Genomic DNA, 18,624 nt, shown 5'->3' on the forward strand with positions numbered 1-18,624 from the left:
TACATGTCCCAAGGCCGTACATATAAGTCTTAGAAATATTTTTTGTGATGTCTGTAAGAACGTATATATACGTTCACTGTAAGAACGATATACGTATTTACAGTGAACGTATATATTTACAGTGAACGTATAATATATACGTTCACGTGAACGTATATATTATACGTTCACTGTAATATACGTTCACGTGAACGTATATATACGTTCTTACAGTTCTTACGTTCACGTGAACGTATAATACGTTCACGTGAACGTATAATACGTTCACTTGAACGTATATATACGTTCTTACAGTTCTTACGTTCACGTGAACGTATATATACGTTCACTTGAACGTATATATACGTTCTTACAGTTATTACGTTCACGTGAACGTATATATACGTGTAAAAACATTCATATACGTGCACATAAGTACAAAACGTTAAGCAATATATTAAAAATGCATAAATCCAGGTATACAAGGGACATTTTGACCAAGTACTAGGGACATTTTGACATTAAAATTAAGAAATAGTTATTTATCACAGTAGCTTTGGGAAATTTGTGATCTCTGAACGAAAAACACGGGCCGATCAGAGAATTAATTTAATGCAGAAAATAGACGATTGTTAAAAGGAAGCGTAAAATCAGGTAAAATTCAGCTTTGTATTAGGGCTAGTTTGATAGAAATCTCTCTCATTTTCAAAGGCGTCAAATCAACGTTCACTCCTTAAAAATGCTGACATATCTGATGCCAATTCAAGATTGAGTTTTGCCTGATATTAAATTACATACGTTGTTAATAAAAGTTATAAGGTATTTTGTGCTTCCTTCCAGCATCCCTTCGTGGTGTAATGGTAGTACACTTGGCGCGTATTCGAAAGGTCCAGACTGGAGTTCCGAGAAGGGCATTGCTCAATTTCCATGTCTTTTGCTTCAAAATAACCTTAATAATTCTACAAAGTAGGAAAGGTATGTAAAATGCAAGAAGAGATAGCTTCAGAGGTCAGCTAAAAATTTAATAACAGATGCGGTTTTGCTCAAATGAAAATATTTCCGTCAAAATGAATAATTTTTGTGCTTTATAGATGCTTCCTAAATTTTGTAAACCAATACACATTTCAGGGAGCTTTTCTGTGAGTTTTCCATAAAAAAATAGCAATACAGTTCGCTTTTAATTCGTTTTTGCTAATTTCAGTTATTCCTCTAACATAATTACATAAATGATTTATTTTTTAACTTCCTAATAAAGCGTTATTACAATATTTTTCAATTCATTTTTAATATTTTAAATGTGGAAATGCATGCCTACGATCCATGTTTAATGAAATAAATTCTACAGCCACCATTTCCGAACCTAGATTACGGTACCTTATATTACAGAGACACACATCGAATCGATTTAAAGAACGTATTACTAATTAAGTTCCAATCGAATTAAAGAACGTTATTACTCATTAAGATTAATAGGCAAATGTTACAATAAATAAGTATGTTTAAAATATTTTATAGGGATCATAATAACATATCTTGAAGACAGCAGATTTGAAAGTTTGGTTTCTGGGATTATGGGGGAAAGCCTTAAGTGCTGTCTGCGAAGGGGAGGATCCTTTCTTGGAGGACTTTCTAAGGGTTCGGTTCGTTTTACGCGATACCGCAAAGCTTCGAGGGCTAGCTGCCTCAGGGAATGGATGACTTCGTGGAGGACTTTCTAAAGGAAACTAGCTCGTATACATTTTACACATGCGGAAAATTATGAAACCGCCCATGCAGCTAGCACGTTTGCGGGATTTGAACCGAACCACTACTGTTCAGCGACTTTACCGCTCAGCAGCTGGTAGGCACCAACAGGTTTAATCGTTTAAATGCTACGCTGCGTTCATTTCTCTCGAAAACCGCGACGTAGCCCTTTTGCGCTGCGAGTTTCAGTGTGTCTTTGTTGCTCCGTGGGTGTGAACGTACGTAGTCTTGACCTCATGCGTACTTTGTAACACGAGTGCATTCTAAAATAACTAATTGCGTAGTGGTTTTCGAGACAAATGAAGGCAGCGCTTTTGCTCCGCGTAGGAGTCAAACGGTTAAAGGCAGTAGTAAAAGCTCTTGAAAGAAATAAGGAATCGTGAAGACAGTAACGAATCTTGAGATTAAAAATTAATATTACATTTCAATAGCCTGTATTAAAAACAATAGTACCATCTTCCAAAAACAACAGCACTGCATCTGATGCTATTATGCTTTGAATTTAAGGAATTTCAAGAAGGATAACAATATCCTAAAAGTGAGGTAATTTAAGTCTGTACAGGCTAATAAAGTTACCAAAAATTTGTCTATTAGGAAACACGCATCAACATCCTTTTCCTTACAGAAAGAAAATGTCGGCAATTTGGGGGAAAAAGTGTGTTGAGGGAAAGAAAAAGAACTTCAATTAATCACAGAAGTCATTTTAGCTTGGCGAATCTAAATTTCATTACCTTAACTATCTTATATTTCTATATCATTATCTCTTAAAACGCATTTTAAGTTCAAGACAAATGAACTTTTAAATCCAGGTCAAAACATTTCCTTCAAACACCAAGTCCCTTGTTATTTTGTCTCAATAATTTATTAGGTAATAAGGACCAAAGTAAACCCAAAATAATCAATTACCATCGGGGATTTCATTACCCATTTAAACGTGCTGCCACAAACTAAACGCTCATGAAAGTACAGGTTTGGTATTTAGTATTATAGTAAAGGAAGGTAGAGCTTCAAAAATTCCGCCGATAATGGCACGAATTTAAGAGACATGACAGACCAATATGACGCTCAAAACTGACTGCACTGAGCATCCAAAAATATCAATCAGGCGGTCTTTGCTTCCGTTTTGATGGCTTTAGGAGTTTATGGTTTGTGGAGAGAGCATCGAATGAATAGTGCCCTTGGGAAAAATAATTTTCCCCGATTTTAAAACTAGAGAGAGATTAAATGAGAATTCTTCGATGTACTCCGCAAAGAGAATTTATGGGTTTACGCTAGTGAATTACGTCAACAAATCTTGAAATAGTTCGTATAGTTGGTTTCTTTCGGAGATAAACTTAGTCGTAATATAACACTGTTGTTATCATTTTCGGTGCGGACTTGTAGTTTTGGAGATCTAGTTAAGCATTCTGATTATTTTATTTATTTATTTATTTACTTACTTACGTTGTTTTGCAGACAAATCAATGAAGTACTCAGTGAAATTTTGTTATCACACTGCCTTAAGTATTTAACGTACGTATGATGAATTTTAAAATAGAAAAAATTTGTAGCACTGTTTCTTATGCATGTTGAGAATATTTCCTACTAACAGAAATACGTATCGCATGTTTATATATTTTCTCCAATATTTTTAACCCAAACGAGATGTTTTTACCGCATGGTTTATTAGGCAATTTGCGTCGAAACACCTAAATGCATTGTATCACTTTTCAAATCGTTGCCAACAAATATTATCGCCAACTATCATACTTAAAGTAATTAAATAATAAAAATTCTGCATGAATGTAGGCATGTCCCTTAACTTGTGAAAAAACAACAATAGCCAAAGCCATCAAATTTTGAATAACGTGGTCCTCCACCCCAGCATCTGGAAGAACGAATTTGGAATTTTTTTTATTGTCTATTTCACATTTCGTAAATCTTTAACTAATTTTTGATTAACTAACTCAGCGATTTCAAAACTAACAGTTGCAACATTGTAAGTGTGTGTGTGTGTGTGATTATATCAAAGCCTCGAGGGCTATCTGCCTAAGGGAAGGGATGCCTTCGTGGAGGACGTTCTAAGGGAAACTGGCTCGTATACACGTTACACATGGGGAAAACCACGAAAACGCCCATTCAGCCAGCCCGTTCGCGGGATTCGAACCTCGGACCGAACTACCAGTGTTCAGCGACTTTACCGCTCGGCCGCTGGTGGGCCCGCAACATTATATATATATATACATATATATATATATATATATATATATATATATATATATATATATATATATAGATATATAGATAGATAGATAGATAGATAGATAGATAGATATTATATATATATATATATATATATCTATATATATATATCCAGCGCGTAACTGGCCGTGAGATATTCTAAAGAAATGCCGTTTTTAAATATTTTCTGATCTTGCTGTTGAACCGAATTTTATTTCGCGTAATTGCCAAGAACTTGATATTTAATAAATAAAGTAAACACAGAAAACTTAAATAATAAAAAGATAAAAAATGTTTAATTGAACCTTGATACGTGGAACTGAGAAAAGACTGAAAAACCCAGCAAAATGTGCGGCAACACTTAACGCTGTATTAGGACTTCTAAAAGATATACTGCTATGCTGATTTTAAAATGTATGTAATTTTGCTTTGAATTGCATATGACGTTAGTTCATGCTTAATAATAAAGCTAAAACCACCAAAGGAAAAAAAAAAAAAAAATCGATTAGCAGGTGTGAGTGTAGGCTGATAGACTGTGAGTTCAGCGAGAGAATAAAAAACCTTAACAAACTCTTTTCGGGGACCGTTAAAATCTGAACCCTTTCAGTTTTTACTTCCTTGTACGAAGTAAAAAGGAAGTATTGTAATCGCTAAAAGGTTCAGGCAGCATATTTCAACGAAAATATCCATTTTGACCGCTGTCGAATACAATTTAACGATGTTTTTGTGTGATATCTGTACGTAAGGACAGAATAAAAGAGTCTTTTCCTCCAAAAAAACTAAAAAACTGCTTTAAAATGAATTCTAAAGAGAATTTTTCGTGGCGTCTGTACGAACGTATGTACGTACGTGCGTACGAACGTACGTACGTACATACGTATCTCGCATAACTCAAAAACGAGTAGCCTCAGAACTTTGAAATTTTGTATATAGGACTACTATAACATGTAGATGTGCACCTCGTATTTTGGTTTCAATTGGCGGCGCCAAACGTATATAAATATATTTATAAATATATCCACTCTGTTACCCGGCGCAGTGATCTCAGTTTCTTTACTCTTATATGTTTGTAAATTGTACATTTTTTTCTTTAAAAAAATGATTGAATTACGTTGTTTTTATCTTCCGGTTAAGGTTTTATGCCTTTAGTAAATCTGTATGCAATATTTTTAGAATTATCAACAATTTAAAAGTTGTTTAAGTGCCGGTAAGCTTATTTTGATGGCGGCCATTGCTTGTTTACATTTGGAACAGCTGAGTAGTGAATTTGTTGCCAATCTAGAGAAACGTAGCTTCGCTACAACAAAGATAAACACCTTCATTTATTAGTGCGATTTAAATCATTCTTAATCCTTTCTGGAATTTTTTCGAGGAAATAAGTGTTTAAGATTTGTGAAAAACTGTTTCTTTTTTGTGTTCTTTGCTTAATTTCTATTATACATCGTTCTAGCTTTATTATAGTACTTGAATAGAACATGTGGCAACGATTAGATAATTCTTTAAATGATACAAATTTTGTGCATTCTGAGTTATAATATGAATGAAATATAATACTGTTAAGTGAACCTAGCGCTAGAGTGTCGTTATGGTAAACAAATAGAGTGAGTTTTAAAGAATGCACTTATTCTATTGTGGTTTATGCGCTGTCGGCGAAGTAGATATAATTAAATCCAATAAGTTTAAACAAAATGCAATAAAAAATGCGTATAATTTAATATTCCGCACAAGGAAGTCATGTGGTGTACACATCTTCGTAATTCGAGCATATCATTCTTAATACTGGCTCGATTATATGAGAGTAAGTACCTTCATGAAGCATCAAAAGTATAAATATACGTAATTTTTGGTGAAACATGAAGATACGTAATTTTATAACAAATTTATGTAGCACTATTTATTATGCATGTTGAGGATATTATTTCATATTAGCAGAAATATATACTGCATGATTATAAACTATTTCAATATTTTTATTTGAAAACTTTTAATATTCGAATAATATTTTAGTCATGTAAGGATTGTATACTTAAATTTTAATATTTTACTCCAGTATGGTAATCCTTCGTGATAATCACTTGTATATAATATACACATAAGGATGATTGGTTTCTTTTGGTTTAGTTTACTATGACAATGTATAAGGCATTTTCTCCCTTCTTCCGGCATGTTTTCGTGCTGTAACGGTAGCACACTCGGCGCGCATTCGAGAGACCGAGGTTCGAGTCCCGGCGAAGGTATTGCTCATTTTTCATGTTTCCTGCTTCGAAATACCTAATGTCCTACAGTGGCGCTCGTGAATGATGGTTCCTCACCACGAGGATTTGGCGTTTAAAAGGGGAACATATAAGGTATTTTCTCCTTCTCCCGACATGCATTCGTGATGTAAGGGTTAGCACACTCGGCGCGTATTTGAGAGTTCCAGGTTCGAATCCCAACGACGGCATCGCCCATTTTTCACATCTCCAACCACAACAAACCGTAATGACTCTACAAATACATACTAGGGTTATTTGCCTAATGGGAGGGCTGCCTCCGTCGTGGACTTTCTAAGGAAGACAGGCTCGTATACACATTACATATGGGGAAAACCACAAAAACGCCCATGCAACTACCCCGTTCGTCTGAATTCGAACCGAAGTCGGAACTGTTCAGGGATGGTAGCGCTCAGTGGCTGGTGGGCGGCATATGAGGAGGATAATGTGTTTAGTGTTTCATTCCAAAATTTTATTATATTAATGCCATAAGAGTATGGTTCATTTTTTATTATTCAGTGCTCTTTAAGATCTTTTCTGCATCTGGTAATACACTAGTAAATCTCCAATCAATCAAGTTTAGTCTATGAAAATGAAAATGAATCAAGTTTAGTCTATGAAAAAAGAAATGAGAATGTTTTTTCTCTAATAAATATATATATATAATTCGCGTCTTGTACCTGAACGTCTAGTAAAGTTTATAGGCTAGATTTTTCCTTTGGAAAATAGTTACAGCTTATCAGCTGTAACCAAACTTTATCACATATTTCAGCATTGTCATCATCTTCAATATCCTAATTACATTAGTCTCTATAATTCTAAAGCTATTAGATAAACTAGCTAAACAAAATTCATTATTTTCATAAGCAACATTCATTTTTTCTCATAAAGCTAAATGCTACTAATCGAAAAAGCAAAACCCAGTCGATGTATATAAACAGAAAAATGTCAACTAATGAGAAATCGGTCATTAATAGATCCCAGGATGGGAGGAGAGTTGACGATTAATAGTCTTCCGGCCAGGAAATACTAACCCTCTCCTCCTACAAAAAAAAAAAAAAAAAAAAAAAAGGGCTGATTTACAGGCTTCCGGTTAGTAAGTGCTTGCATGTGCGTCCGCAGAAAAATCCCCAGGAAGGGATAAAGATCGGAGATAAATAATTGCATCAATATATTTTTATTTAATTATTTGATTTTAGAGGTTCGCAAGCAGAATATAGAATGTAGTATTGCATTACACAAAGCACATGCAATGATAAAAGAACGCTATTTTTCTCGATTTCTAAAGGGCAGGCGCTCATGTGTGCTGCCAAAAAAATGAGTAATAAATTATTTGATGGGGTTCGATTGTGAAATGGATATTGGGTTATCTGCATTCTAAATGTGTAACAACTCAAAAAATTTGGAATGAAATTTGTCTAAATTTTAAAAATAACTGCTAATCATAAAAAAAACTAAAACTCTCGGATTAAATTTTAAATATATTTATAACCGAAAAGGATATTTTATTGAGAAAATTTTATTTTATTTTTCCTTTCGCCCATAAAATCATTGAATTATCTGAAACTGCTTAAATACAGAAGTACTTTTCACAGTCCTTTATAATTTCTCCCAGATCATTACTTTCAAGTAATGATTTGGAATGACTCTAGAAATGAATCGCTCACCAGTGGCCGAGTGGGAAAATCACTGAACACTGGTAATTCGGTCCGAGATTTGAATTTCGCGAACGGGCTGGCTGCATTGGGCGTTTTTGTGGTTTTCGCCGGTGTAATATGTACACGAGCCAGTTCTCCACGAAGGCGTCCTTCCCATTAGGCAGATAACCATTGATGCTTTGCCTTAATCACATAAACTAAACTAAACTAGAAATAAATCATACGAACTGTGTGCAATTAATTTATTTCGGGGAGAAAAAGCAAATTCGAAGAGGCACTTTTTAATTCACATTTTAATATTAATAACAAAACTGATCATGTTGAGCAACTAAAAATCATCGTCTGCCTAGAGCGTGTTCAGTTACAAGTTAGATTTAAAAATTTCAAAGTAAGTACACATTTTTACTATTTATATATTTTTTCCATTAAAAAGGCATGTATAATTATGAATACAAATTCACAAAAGAAGAGTACAAGCAAAGGAAAAATGGCGCAACCTATCTTACCCCAAAATGAAAAAAAAAAAAAAAAAAATGCTCGCTCTACTTAAAGTTAAAGTCATTTATTACTAATAGTAAAGAAGGAAAGGAGGGATTCTTAAGTCTTTTCATGTTATCATTGAGCTCTTAGTCTACCAGTCTGCTCTTGGACTGACTCTTGTTAACACAGCTTCGTTTGTCTTTTGATTATTAAACGTCACTTCCTTCGTCCATCCACCACATAACATTCAAAATTAAAATAATAAAATGTTTAAAAAAAGCATATTTTTAAAATTCTCGATAAAGTGTGGTCATATATATTTTCCTATTTTTAACAACAGAGGTGATATTAATCTGGAGCATTCCCTTTTTGTCTCTATCACTTTTCACAAAATCTATCACAAAGTCTCTCTATCACTATCACAAAATGTTTAAAAACAACATATTTTTAAAATTCTCGATGTGTGGTCATATATTTTCCTATTTTTAGCAACAGAGGTGATATTAATCTGGAGCTTCCCACTTTTATCTTTATCACTTTTCACAAAATCTATCACAAAGTCTCTATCACTATCACAAAATGTTTAGAAACAACATATTTACAAAATTCTTGATAAAGTGTGGTTATATATTTTCCTATTTTTAGCAATAGAGGTGATATTAATCTGGAGCCTCCGAATTTTGTTTCTATCAATTTTCACAAAATCTATCACAAAGTGTCTATCACTATCACAAAATGTTTAAAAGCAGCATGTTTTTAAAACTCCTGATAAAGTGTGGTCATATATTTTCTAAAATTTAGCAACAGATGTGATATTAATCTGGAGCCTCCCATTTTTGGCTCTATCACTTTTCAAATAAAAGAATGTTGTCACCAAGTGTTATCGTCTCGTTTTATTTTTAAAGAAATAATATAGGGAATATCCAAAAAAAAAAAAAAATGTAAGGCGATACAAATAAAATGATGTTGTCATCAAATATTATCGCCATGCATTATTTTTAAGGAACTAATATAACGAATATATAAAAATATGGCAGCACTTATCATTGTAACCGGAAATCTAAACATATGCTGTTTTTAAATATTTTCTGATTCTGCTGCATGATTTTGTTTGATATATGTGGTGTAAGGGCGAAGAAAGTGATGCATAAAGTTCAAAAACAAAAAGTTAACAATAAAAAGACAAAGAAAGTTGCGCAATCATCTCATTAAAAATAGTGAATATTAATATCATGCATCTTACTAAGAAAAATGAATATTGATATCAAGAAATAAGAAAAGACTAAAAAAAATAACGGCTATAGTTAACTCTCAACAGTGCTTTTAAAAAATTTGTGATTTTGCTGTTGAGTTTTATGTGTAAATAGCGAAGGAAGTGATGTTTAATAAAGATGAGACAGTTTTATAGGTGATATTGTTAAGGAAACTGACACTGATATAATGAGCTGAGGAAAGACGTGGGGGTATGTAGAAAAAATGCATGTCAACACTTAACAGTTTAACGAGAATATCAGAAATAAGCTGCTTCTAAATGCTTTGTGATTTTACTGCGGAGTTTAATGTTTTTATAGTCTATAGAAGAATATTATAAAGAAGAAGTATTATTTTGTATTTTTACGAATAAAGCAATATAAAGAGAAAATTTATCAAAGAAGAAAATCTTCTTAGAAAAATGTTACAAATTTGTAGTATTAGCTTCGACAGTTATTTCTGATTTGTTTAACTTAAAACGTCATTTACAAATTTTAAGTTGAATGCATGGAAAAATCTACGATTTAAAAGTGCAGCAAATTGAAGATTATTATTTACAAAGGAAAAACTTAAGAGAAAAAATGGAAAAATTTTGATCTTAAGTATTAAAACAAACCCTTTGATCTAAGCGAGGCAGAGAAACTAAGGCTAAAGCAAGCAAGGAATTTTAAAAGATTACACCAATAGGTGTCTTTTAGATACATGATTATTATTGATCATTCAGTTTAATGTATCAAATGCTATAAGCTTTCGGATTATACTTGTTTTAGTCACACTTCTTTCAGCAAAAGAATGCGAAACTAAATTCTTTTTTATCAGCCTTACAGGAAAAAAATTTCTAACGGGATAAATACTTGGTGCCCCAGTAGAATTAGCCCAAAAGAATCTTCGTACGATTAAATTTACACAGGATATTATTAATTAAAATTTTAGGAGGAAAGGTAAAAATCCTTTTGGATAGCTATGCATGACAAGTTTCTAACTGAGATTTTTTAACACATGTTTTTTTATGTAACAGGGTTGGCCACACTTCATGTCAGTAAGAGCTGAATGCTGAAATTCAGGAAAGTTCGAGAACAGCAGATAGATTTTTCATAGCCATAAGTCCATATTTACACCATTTTAAAAGTCGTGAAATGTGTTTCGAATGGAAAGAAACGTCTGATTTTAATTCAATGACACTTTGCCTTCGGCATATGATGAAGCGCCTTAAACAGTCTTGTGGTGACTTTGTTTTCTCTAATTACAGCTTGTTACGGTAAAAAAAGTAGTATTTCTTAAGTTCTTAAATGATCCAGTCCATCTGCGATATGTTCTTGTAAATGTTGACCAGATTTGCAATGCTCACGCCAGCTAAATGTAATCAGCTTTGTAATATATAGAATCTTCGAATTCTCATTAGGTCTGCTCCACAAAGACTCAGGTCGTGTATCTGCTACGTCAAAATTATCGTCAAATTTTACGAATCAAATCTCGAAATTTTCTAAAAGTAACATCGTCAGCCATGACTGTCATCAGATCCATTAGAAATTTCCAAATTCTCCAACTACCATAAATTTCTCATCAAATTATGTATGATATTAAATGTCTCATAATTTTTAGTCCAAAGGGATTTGAATCCCGAAGGACTATTAGTTTCGTTTTGGCATTTTGCGTCGGACTCATAAATGTCGGTTCACTTTTCAAACTGTTGCCACAAAATGTTAGAGTCCTGCATTATATTTGAAGAAATTAAATAATGAAAAATCTGCATAAATGTATGTCTATTTCTCGTATTGTGATAAAACAAGGGTACATAGAGTCATCGAATTTTGAATAACGTAATCCTCCAACGAATATGAGCATGTGGAAGACCAAATTTGAAATTTGAAATTTGTTTTATGATCGATTTCCTATTTTTTAAAACTTTGACGAATTTTTGATTAACAAACTCAAGGATTTCAAAGCGAGCAATGGCAACGTTGTGCAGAAAAAACATTTTTATCGCCAGCGCGTGAGTCTCTGTATCGGAAATTCTAAAGATATGCTCGTTTTAAAACTATTTTGCGATATTGCTGTTGCACTGGATCTTATGGTTTAAGTGCGAGGAACATGATATTTAATAAAGAAAAGTAACACACAAAATGTTAAAAAACGCCCCTTTGGACGTAATTTAAAATCTGAAACATTTCAGATTTTTTATTTTATTTATTTATTTATTTATTTATTTATTTATTTTTTTTTTTAAGAAAACAATTTTGAATGGGGAAAGGCGATACATTTCAGTTAACGGGGCGCCAATCGCAAAATGTGCGCTAAAGCGCCAAATGTGTTAGCCTAATTATATTGTGTCATAAATAGCTGTTCATTGTTTAATGGGCGGAATGCTGAATTTGTACACTTCTTTGAATTTTTTAAACGACAGTATCAGAGAATCATCACATTGTTCACAGCTTCCACAATGTGCACAAAACATTGCAAATGTTATATTTTATGAGTCATTATTACTATTACAATTTTGTTTCTTTCATAAAGCTTTATGCATCGTTAGAGTTCCCGCCACCTAGTTAGATTTTAGGCCAATATTTACGATTGGCGGTAAGTGGCACACCATTAACAACAAATGTATCAAAAAAAAAACTTGCTAATCTGTGCCAGCATTAGATCGTTTCCATCAAAGGACAACACGTGCCAAATTATTTTCTATAGTAAGGTAAATGCACCACTTAATACTATGGCAATAAATCACGCTTTCGTCGTCAGTTCATTTCGACTGTGGTAAAATTTTTCTAAACACAGAAATTATGTTTTTCAGGATAATTATTTCAATAAACAACGGAAGAAATAGAATGAAAAGGCTTGTTGTGAGTTATCTTACGACGTTCAGCCCCCAATTCCGATAAAGACCACCGCGGAGGGACTGGTCCGAGGTCTGTCACACCTCTTCCCTTACCCCCAACCTTTCGAGAGGACTTTCGTCTCGTCGCATATTTAGAGTGTCCCCTTGCCGCACTTACATTATACATTTACAAAGATTCATGCCTTCTCCGGGATTCCTACCCGGAGAAAAGCCTTAAAATCCTTTTATTGATAATAATTATTTCTACAGAAAATTGCTCGACATGCGTTCTCCAATAAAGCTTAGTTCAGACGGGAGCGTAAAGGACATAAGTGATTAAAACCGAGCTCCGTTGCCAAGGCAACCAGTCTGTGCTACGTCACAAAATCTGGTTTAGAGCTCGTGGCATAGAGTTCAAAGTTTTCAACTTTACGCCGAGTTTGGGATAAGCGTCGACCAATCACAGCGAAGCTAAAACTAGGCGGCGTTCTACAGAAGATTTCGCTGTTACAAAACAAGCAGAGCGAACGCGGGAAACCAATCGAGCAGGAGAACAGCGCGGGAAAGTTGTAGACACATCCACGCATGCGCAAATTTAGCTTCTCTCATTGGCCACGGCTTACACCCCGTCCTCGAAAGTGTGAACGGAATTCCCGTATTTTTTGCCCTTATGACTACGCCTTTATGCCCTTTACGCCGCCGCTGAACGCAGCCTAAGGGGGAAATCCTTTTTACTATAAAGAACTCTATCAAAATTTTGATTTCCTTTGTTTTTATGAAAAGTGCCACGTGATTAAAAACATAATAGCATGAATGCTCCAATCTTTTCGCGCTTCGAAAACTGTCTAATTTTGCAGAATTGTTTTAAATACCCTGTGTACCATCAGAATGAATAAACTGATGCAAAACAAACAATAATGGTGGTGTGGTGTGGTGTATTTAATTATGGCAAAGCACACTAGGGCTATCTGCCTAAGGGGAGGGATGCCTTCGTGGAGGACTTTCTAAGGGAAACTGGCTCGTATACACGTTACACATGGGGAAAACCACGAGAACGCCCATGCAGCCAGCCCGTTCGCGGGATTCGAACCTCGGATCGAACTACCAGTAAACAATAATGGAAACAGGACAATAAGCGATTAAACGTAAACTAACTATCAATAATTTTGAAGCATAGGAAAAGACTACAATACTCAAAACTAACATTTCAATCGTAGAGAAAATTTCAAACAATATGCTAACTTACATTGAAAAATTAATGTTATTCATGCTGCTGCATCTTGCTTCATTGAAAGCTGAATGAGTTAATTGTACGTAACACGAAAAATTAAGATAACCAAACATTCCTCACATTACATGAATGAAAAATTTAGTTTTGCTGTTTACTGAACTAGTAAAAAAATATTAAAAGTGTACGGCAAGAATGTGAATATTCCAGGAATGTGATTATTTTTTAGGCTACTAAATTATTGAAATATCACATTTATAATGAAGATTTAATGCTTTATAACCGAATTTAGAAAGTTAACGAATGTGCAAAATAAACTTATAAAAATCGAGTGCTTTTCATTTGAAAATTTTCGTAAAAATATTTATTCACTGTAACAGATACTAAAAAGAAAACGTAATAATGTTACCGACATCGAAGCAAAATCTTTCAATTAATGAATAATGAGATGGAAATAATGTTAGCTATTTTAATTTGCACCAAAGATCTTCGATATTTACGAAACGAGAAAACCATAAAGCATTTATGAAAGCTATGTAATTATATTTTTAAAAATATGGCATTTATGAAAGCGATATAATTATATTTTTAAAAATATGTTAATTTCAAAGGAATTGAATTAAAAAAATTCTAAACAAATCCATTCTACTGATAATAATACTAATATTTAACTGGAGTATTGCGACAACTAGAAACCAATGAACAAAACAAATAAAAAAGAGCAATTTTAAATTGGAAAGTTAGAAGTTTACAATTATGATTGTGGCTTAACATTAAATTCTAAATCCAAAAAATTATGTTCTAGCAACAATTTAATTCCAATAGCTAAAATGCAACGTAGTGGTATAAATAATGAATCAAATCTCTTTATTCAAAATCTAAGGTGGCAGTTTCTTAAATCAAATTTTAAATTTCACATTGGCATGTTTCGTTTCTGATTAAATATCATTACTATTGTATTAAGAAAAAATTAAATATTTGAACTCATCATTACTTTTTTAAATTTGTAACTACGTACCATTTATTCTGTTTCAAAGAATGTATGCAATGTTTTTAATCCTGATCTAGTTAATCAGGGAAGTAATAAGATCTGAGGTTGATAAATCATCTGAAATATGCATAGAAATGTTATTCTGACATTATGAGAGATTCGAATGGATGCATAGAAAACAAATGAAGAACTCCTCCCCTCCAAAAAAATTAGTCTAAATGAATGAATGAAATTTATTTCTGACGCAGTTTCTTTGGTTTGGCTTATTTGATTACAGCAAAACCTCGAGCGCTATCTATTTAAGGGAAAATATGCCTTCGTGGAGGACTTTCTAAGGGGCACTGGCTCGTATACTTATGAAGAAACCCTTAAATGCCCACGCAGCCAGCCCGTTCGCGGGATTCGAACCTTGAACCGAATCACCAATGTTCAGGGCTTCACCGCTCCACCATTGGTGGGTTCAATTTCGTTGGATTTCATATCACATTTATAAAGAGTTGTTAACATTATGAGAGCTTGCACTAAACGTTGTAATGTAACGTGAGGTAACTGTGTTTGAGAATAGTAAAAATATTCCTTCTCTACATTTATATTTAAAAAAAAATTAAGGATTTAGGTAAGAAAAGTAATATATATAACCGAATATACATTATTGCGCTCTCTGTATATATCGTAATTTTTTAGCGCTTAACTAATATAGAAAAGTTTAATGGAATTAAATCCATAGATACTGCATCCATAATTTTACATATCTGTGTGATCAAATTTTCACAGTTTGAATTTTGTGATTACTGTGTGATCATAAAATCATTGTGTTAGTGCCAGTCACAAACACATAACGACTTAAGACAAAGTATCACTATCGTAGGCCTAGGTAGTTTCATGAAAATTCTAGGCTCTGGATGCCATCACAGAAGTAGATATTTTGTGGTAATCTAGGCCCAACTTAAGTTGGCACGATTTAAGTGGTGAATTTTGTACAGAGCAAAGTCCTGAGCACGATCCCTAATATTTAACCCTCTGAGCGTAAGAGGTTTCATTAAGAATGCCCAAATTTCCGAAAACCGGCATGAGAAAGAAGTATTTTCTAAAGTTTCATTACGAAATGCTCCCATTTATACCTTTATTTATGTACTTTTAATATATTCCCTTAAATTTCTTGGACATATTTCCAGATGCCCGCATATATACGTTCTCACGGACATCACAAAAATATTCTAAGCCGTATATATACGGCCTTGCCGGTCAAAGGGTTTCGGTGCCTAAGTTTTTTTTTTTTTTTTTTTTTTTTTTTTTTTTCAATATAACTTCGTTCTTAGTCCTAAAAATAAAATGTACTGACAATAGAATTTTATTGCAATATCAAGATTTAACAAAAAAAGCAAGAGCTAAAGTTGTGCAATAATTAGAGTTAGATGGTTTTAGCTTGTTACATGCTTCTGATGATCATCAGCGATTATCATGTCATCTAAGAGAAGAATTCGAGCTGGATGAAATTACTCTTTAACGATTCGGATCCCCAATTTTCTGCATTTTTTTCAATAGTATTAATTACTGTTTTATCATTCGGGAAGTATTCAAAAAACGACATGAAATACAACATAAAACTAAAACTGTTATTATTTTATCAATTCCAAATAATTCTTTCAAGTAACACATTAAACCGAAAGAAAACAGTCCCTAATGAATGCTCATGGCCAAACTCTGCAACAAATTTTCACTGAAATATTATTCAAATAAATCTGTTGCGCCGCATTACCTGAGGCAATGTATACTTGAAACGAACAACAAGGAAAAAAACGCTGAATATTTATTACTGAGAGTATCTGAAATTTATCGATAGCCTCAGGTCCTCTGATTTCCAGCTACCCTTATTTCGTTCTTTTGAGTACCCATGCAGTGGAGATTTCTACTGATTTGGGATTGACTAAGCCTCTTTTAATAAAAGAAACGGATTAACATCATGCAAGAATTATCTAATATGTACAAAACTAAGAGAAATGCCTCTTATTCAGATGCAATTGTGTATTGGATTACAATAAATATTAATAACTAATAAATAAATTTAGAAATCTAAGTTAAATAATAATTGGTTTTTAAAGAAACTTAAGCAGATATAAGGGAGACGAAGATGATAATCTAAAATTTAAAAATAAAATCATTAGAAAATAAAGGTTTAAATATTAATTAATAAATGTGTTGTTAAGTCAATCAGTCCATTTTATGTACACGAAGTATTGATTATGTAGACAGACCTGACTAAATACCGGTTTATCGTAGATTATGTTTCCAGTTTGCGATGTTAATACAAAAAGGCAGGTCTTCGGGTTACGAGATCATGATATTAAATTTCGAGAAATTAAGATTTTTATGAAGTGGCTTGCGAAAGGGTGTACTCATTGGGTAAAACTTGCTGCCATAAAGCAGTTCATTAAGGAGACTCATACACCTTAAAAGCCATAAGATCTTCGAATATGTGACTGTTGCAAGCATTGGGATAACGTATTTATTTTAAAAGCAATTAACTTCCAGCCTTTCACAGCCGACTACATAATATAACTGCTTTCTGAAATAGTAAAGAAATAGTCAGAAAGTGTGTGCTGCCACAAATATTTTTATAATTTAATCCGCTTTGTGACAAAATTTTGCGTCATGTTTGAATCTTGCGTTCACAGTTTAAAACATTCTGTTGCATAATTTAATTCCATATTTAATATATAGATTTTTATAACATTTGGAAACTACCACGAACCAAAAATTCTAAGAATTTGATGTTAAATTTTTATTTTATTTGAAGTTGAGTTTATAAAATGTACTCGTATTTTGTTAAAAAATATCTGTAATATTTTCGTGAATAAAATTTTTGGTTAGCAAAATTAAGAAAATTTTAAAAGCAGCATAACAGTATATATTTAGAATTCCCAATGTAATGTTAATGTTCGCATATATTTTTCCATTTTTTCAGTCTTTTCTCAGTTCATCACATTAGTGTTCAATTTTCTTAGTAAGATGGCTTGAAATTGTTTTTGTCTTTTTATTATTAACGTTTTGTGTGTTAATTTTTTTTTTCATTAAATATCATGTTCTTTGCCTGTAGGCTATATAAAATTCACTTCAACGGCTAAATCACAGAATACTTAAAAAAAGCAAATTTTTAGAATTTCCGACAGACAGCCTCGCGAGCTGGAGATAAAAAATATCTTATTCCGTACAGTGTTGCCATTGCTCGCTTTCAAATCGTTAAGTTTGCTATTCAAAAATTAATTAAGTTTTGCATAATATGAAATATAAAATCCGAAATTCGCTCTTTCATGTGTCCTGTTGAGGACAATGCTCATCAAAATTTAATGGCTCTGGGTTCCATCGTTTATTCGCAATGCGAGGAACATACATACATGTATACAAGCAGATTTTTTTATTATTTAATTTCCTTAAAGATGCCGCCTAGTCAGTATGGTGGTCAGGGAAGCTGGCTGCGGTGCCGAAGGGTATGGATTCGAATCTCGGAGGAGGCATGGTTGTAACTGTTCGTTCCTTCATAGGAAAGGCGATGGTGGCCCACCTATTTGGTGCCTCCATAATAAAGAGACCAGAACATCCGTCCTTGTATAGATTAATGGACTGGGTTACATTTGTAATTGTTCACAATCTGCCATTGAAAAAAAAAATCCTTAAAGATAATACAATATTTGGTAGCAACAGTTTGGAAAGTGCTTCGCCATTTATGGCGGACGAAGCAAAATCCCGTTTCGAGAATAATAGCCCATTCGGACTAATGCTCCTTCGGGCTAAAAATTAAATTTAAAAATTAAAAAAAATTCAAAAAAATATTAAAATAGATAACTAAAAGTTAAAGATTGCAAATTTATCTTTGCAAAAATATTCCCTTTTACGCCAGTCTCGCGCACCGAAAAGTTAAAAATTAAAACTTGAAAAGTTACAATATGGTTTTCCTTGATTGAATATTCAGTATCAAATAAAAGTTGTAAGGCTCTCCAGCGGCC

At 33.1% G+C, this 18,624-nt stretch overlaps 1 protein-coding gene across 1 annotated transcript in view; it reads right to left on the bottom strand.

Moving 5' to 3' along the window:
* LOC118197178 (synaptogenesis protein syg-2-like) overlaps nucleotides 1-18,624 on the bottom strand; it is a 289,538-nt gene that overhangs the window by 242,081 nt on the left and 28,833 nt on the right. The window lies entirely within an intron of this gene.

Source organism: Stegodyphus dumicola, chromosome 1 (assembly GCF_044657685.1).
Source record: "Stegodyphus dumicola isolate Sdum_Otavi_A_Nest chromosome 1, ASM4465768v1".
In the NCBI taxonomy this organism is placed as follows: Eukaryota; Metazoa; Arthropoda; class Arachnida; order Araneae; family Eresidae; genus Stegodyphus; species Stegodyphus dumicola.